The sequence below is a fragment of the Chrysochloris asiatica genome, unplaced genomic scaffold (genome assembly GCF_000296735.1).
Source record: "Chrysochloris asiatica unplaced genomic scaffold, ChrAsi1.0 scaffold00284, whole genome shotgun sequence".
Taxonomy (NCBI): Eukaryota; Metazoa; Chordata; class Mammalia; order Afrosoricida; family Chrysochloridae; genus Chrysochloris; species Chrysochloris asiatica.
The window spans coordinates 2,902,280-2,908,002 of record NW_006408802.1 but is presented as its reverse complement, the minus strand read 5'-3'; positions in this window follow the sequence as shown (position 1 = coordinate 2,908,002).

The window sequence follows — 5,723 nt, the reverse complement described above, 5'->3', positions numbered from 1 at the left end:
GGTGTTGTCTGCCTCCCTGGTGTATGGCAGTTGGTATTGGTTTTTGCCTGGATTGTGGGGTTTTATAGGGTGTGATTGTAGCTTGACTATATGGCAGCAATTGCCGTCAATTCTTGGGTGATATAGGGAGAGAAAGAACACCCTAAATGTAAAGAGGGGAACAACAGCAACAAAAAAATAGAAACATCAAAAAACAAGGAAAACAAAATAAAAAGGTTGGATACTATAGTCTGTTCCGAGGCTGTGAATTTTTACGGAGCAGAAAGCCTCATCTTTCTCCCGCAGAACAGCTGGTAGTTTCGAACTACTGACCTTGTGGTTTGCAGCCTGATTCGTAACCCTGTACAGGATCACTATGGGTCGGAACCGACTCAATGGCACTTAACAACAACAACAGCTGTAGTCTATAATTGCAGAAAAGGGAGGTGAGTGAGAGAAGAAAAAATAAATCTGTAGCCTAGTATGAGTATGACTTTAATATCCTCTTTAAGTTTCTTTCAAGGCTGCCTGAAAAATTTCAAGATGCCTCTCTTGGTTGTTACGCTGTACCTCAGGATTTAAATTTTGGCCTGTTTTGTTTTTAAACTCTTTTCCTCTCCACACCCCCTGTTTTATGGCCTCTTCCCTATTAATAAACAGTTCAGGTCCTGCTGTGGCCATTTTGTGCTGCTGGTTTTAAGAGGTGACTGCCTCTTTAAATGCTGAGAGGATATATGTGCATGAGTGGTAGAAGAACCTTCCAGTGGTGGGGGCAGGCACCCCCTTTAATCACCAGAATAGAGGTGTTAAACTGTGAGAGGCCAATGTGCAGATAAAAAAAAAAAAATAGAATAAAACGAAGCAAACCAAGAATATTCTCCACCTGTGCTTCGAGGTTCCCGCAGGCGTTAGTCCATGGCATGTCTGCTTGCTCCCCTGTTTGGTCTTGCCATTTGTTCTCGTCCAGGTTGTTGGCATGGGCCACTGAGCCCAGCAGATTCTAAAGTATGAGATATCTTACTTCCGCTACAAGTTCCACTAGCTGTAAGCCTTCATACTTTTAAAATATTCCTACATATGTGGTTCAGAGTTTTGGAGTACTTCCTTGAACCCACTTCACCTGGTATTCTGTGGTATTGCTAATGGAGATCTTCACTGCACCTCTACCCTATCTGCCTTCAAGTCCTGCCTCCTGTTCTATAGCTTATTCTTTGTGTTGTACAGTAGTTTGGGTTTTTGACAAATAATGTCATATATCTACCTACCATGATAGGATCAAATAGAATTTTGAACAAATATAGGACTTTTTTGCAGATAACATGTTCCCATGTTCATTTGTTTGCAAACTTCTCCCTCCCCCTGGGAGATATTTTTACAAGTGCTGCTATGCCAATTTCTTTTTTTTCTTCTTCTTCATATTGCTGTAAAGAAGACATCAGTGTAGCACAATTACAAAATACCTCCCTTGGGAGGGAATGGTTGTCAACCAAACATAAAAGTCATATGTTATTTGTATAAAATTATGGTAGTTTCACTGCCCTAATAATGTCTTATGCTCATCTCTATATGCTTCCTATTTTTCTCCAACCCTTCGATCCCTGGTATGTATGCACAGGTCTTTTTACTGTCATATAGTTTTGCCTTTCCCAGAATGTCATAAAGTATGTAGTTTCTTTAGACTTTCTTCTTTGACTTAACAATGCATTCCTTCATGACTTTTCATGGCTAGATAGCATACTGAATTTTAATACGGAATAATACTCATTTGCATAGATGTTACACAGACTGTTTATCCATTACAGTTTTTTTTTTACTTGAATTAATATATTTTAGAATTTAATTTAGAGGAAAATTATGCTTCCTATAAAAATTGGAAGGGAATATTAGTTTTCTTATTAGAAACAAAAAATATTTAATTTGTACCAATTAAATTCTTTAGAACATCAAATTTAAGAACACAGTATTTTAGATAATTTTTTCTCACTAACACATAATAGAAATAAAAGTGTTACATAGGTAGATACCACCTTTGAGTTTCATATAGAAGCATCTTTGGCTAATTCATTCATTCATATTTTTCATTGTACAAATATTAATTACATGCTTATTATGTACTAAATAAAGTTTTAGGAACTGTGAATATGTAATTTTACAAAAGAGAAGAAAAAAATACTTTCTTTATGAAGCAGACATTCTAGTTGGGTGAGGAATAAAATAACTTTAGTTAGAGGCTAAGTACCCCTGGTCGTGAAGTGGGTTACACGTTAGGCTGATAGCTGCAAGGTCAGCAGTTTGAGTACACCAGGTGCTCTATGGAAGAGAGATGAAGTTTTCTGCTTTAATAAAGGTTTGCAACCTTGAAAACCCTATTCAGGATTGCTGTGTCAGAACCAACTCAGTGACATACAATCAGCTAGCCAGATAGAGGCTTTCTTGTTACTATGATGCTGAGCAGGTTTCAGCAGAACTTCTAGACTCAGATGAAGAAGAAAGAAACTCCTAATTATCTACCTTTGAATATCAGTCAGTGAAAAACCCCTATGGATCACAACAGTCACATCTGTAACTGATCATGAGGATGATGTAAGACAAGGCAGTGTTTCATTCCACTGTGCTTGATGTTGCCATGAGTTGTATCAATTGGCAGCCAACATATATATAATATATACACATTATATATATACACATATATATAATATATAAACACATTTTATAGTCTGTTAGAAAGTGATGGATTGAGTACTTGAACAATAATAGAGCAAGGAGAATATTGGAGTTCTAGAGTGCTGGTACTTGGTTGTGATTTTAGATAGCATTGGGACAAATTTTTTTTAAAGGGTTACAGATTAGATTCTCTAGGTAAAGCATGGTTTAGGCAGGGAAAACAGACACTGAAAAGTCCAGAGATAAAGCATATTGGCATAAAAGCAAGTGGAGAAAGTAGTAGGAGATGAGGTTGGAATATAATGGAGGGCATATTGTGTAGAGTCTTTTTAGATAAGATTTCCTTTAACATTTATTCTGAATGAAATGGGATCCACAGGAAATTCTCTGACTTTGGCTGCTTCTTTACTGTACAGGGAAAAGAAAGAAGCATGGAGAAAAACGAGGAGAGTCTTGTAAAACAAATGAGAGTGGATTTTGATTTTGACCCTGGTGGTCATAGTGGAGATGATGAGAAAAGGTCTGAGTCAGTAGTCTGAAGGTGAGGTACAGTTATTGGTGTTGGTAGTTAGAGGATTTGCAGATACATTTTGGACATGTAAAAATTGAGATCCAAGTGTATTTCAAGTAAGTAGTTGTATATATAAATACAGAAGTTAGAAGAGCAGTGTGGACTATAAATAAACAGAAGCTATTGTTGGCCTACAAAACATAACCTTGAATTTACAGAATGGCTCAAGAAGAGATGTGATACCTTAGACACTAATGATCCAAAGTCAAAGGAGTTGTTAGATGATATAAAAAGCATCAACTGTAAAGAAATCAAAAGGTCATTAAAAAGACAGTAAAGAAAGAAAAGACCAAAATGTTTGTCAGGTGACACTCTGAAACCTGCTTTTGAACATAGAGAAGCTAAAGTGACTGAAAGAAATGATGAAGTGAAAGAGCTGAATATAAAAAATCAAAGGGCACTTTGAGAAGACAAAGCAAAGTATTAAAATGGAAAGTGCAGATATGGAATTAGAAGACCAGAAGAGTTACTCAAGGTGAAAGAACTGAAGAAAAATTCAAGCCTTATGTTCCAATACTGAAGGATTGTAGAGGCAAAATATTGCATGACACAGAAATCATAAAAAAAAAGAAAAATGGAAGGAATCCACAGAGTCACTGTACCAAAGATAACTGATTAATGTTTAACAGTTGGAAGAGGCAGCATATGCTAAAAAACCAATGGCATTGAAGGAAGAAGTCCAAGCTGCAATGAAGGCATTGGTCAATAACAAGGCTCCAGAAATTGATGGAATACAAATGGATGTGTTTCAACAAACTTATGTAGTGCAGGAGACACTTACTCATCTATCCTAAGAAATTTGAAAAAGCAGTTACCTGACCAACTGATTGGAAGAGATCCGTATTTGTGTCCTTTGCTAGGAAAGGTAACCCAACAGAATGTAAAAATCATCTAACAATATTATCAATAGCAAATAAAGTAAAATTTTACTGAAGATAATTCAAAAACAGTTGCAGCAGATCATCAGGGAGCTGTCAAAAATTCACTTAGATTCAGAAAAGGACATAGAATGAGGGATATCATTGTTGATATCAGATGGTTCTTGATTGAAAGCAAAGAATATCATAAAGGTGTTTGCCTATGTTTTTATTAACAGTGCCAATGCATTTGACACTGTGGATCATAACAAATATGGATAACATCACAAAGAATGGGAATTACAAAACAATTCATTGTGCTTGTAAGGGACCTGTACATAGACCAGATGACAGTTGTTAGAACAGAACAAGGGAATACTGAATGGTTTAAAGTCAGGAAATGTGTGGGTCAGCATTGTATCTTTTCACAATACTTATTCAGTTATTGAGCAAAAAACCCTAGAAACTGGATTATGTGGAGAAGATTGTGGCAGCAGGACTGGAGGAGGGCTCATCAACAATCTAATATATGCAGTTTACACAATCGTCCTTGATGGAACTGAAGAGGTCTTAAAATATGTACTGTTGAAGATAAAGTACTGCAACCTTCAGCATGGATTGTACCAAAATGTAAAGAAAACAAGAACACTTAAAATTGTACCACTAACATTGTGACAAATACGGAAAAGGTTGATATTGTCAAAAACTTCATTTTAGCTTGGGTCCGCAATTAACATTCATTGAAGCAGCAGTCAAGAAGTCAAATAACATATTTCATTAGGCAAATTTACTGTAAAATAATGTTTAAAGTGTTAAAGAGCAAAGGTACCAGTTTAAGGACTAAGGTGCCCCTGACTAAAATCTCAAGTCATGGCATTTTCAGTGACTTCTTATGAATGTGAAAGTTGGAAGACTGGAGAAGAATTGATTTATTTTAATTATGGGGGTGGCAAAGAATATGGAAAGTATTGTGGACTGCTAGAAAAACATGCAGAATGATTATTTTAAGTGAGGGTGGTTAAGACTTCATCTTTCATACTTTGGACATGTTATCCAAAGGGACTAGTCCCTTGAAAAGGATGTCTTGCTTGTAAAAGTGGAAGGTCAGCAAAACAGCGGAAGACCCCCAATGAGATGTATTGACAGTGGCAAAAACAGTGGACTCAAAGGTAACAACAATTGTGCCGATGGTGCATGACTGGGCAGCGCTTTGTTTTGTTGTTCATAGGGTGACTGTGAGTTGTAGCAGCCTCGATAGCACCTAACAACAACAGTCAAGAATAATCATCTCATCTCAGGATCCTTAAATTAATCACATTTACAAAATCCTTGTACAGATATAAATTTGCATTCACAGGATCAGGAATTAAAGACCTGAACATCTTTAGACATTGTGAAGCAATCTACTGCAAGTGTCAATATCATGACACCATTTTCTTTTACTAGCTCATTTGATAATGATTTTTCTCCTTTCTTTCCATGCATAATTTCTTTCACTAATTTTTTGGCTGTTTTTAAACTTCTTGGAAATAATGTGTTGTTGTTGTTGTTGTTGTTAAGTTCCATCGAGTCGGGTCCGACCCATAGCGACCCTGTACAGGGTTTCCGAGGGTGTAAATCTTTACGGGAGTAGAAAGCCTCATCTTTCTCCC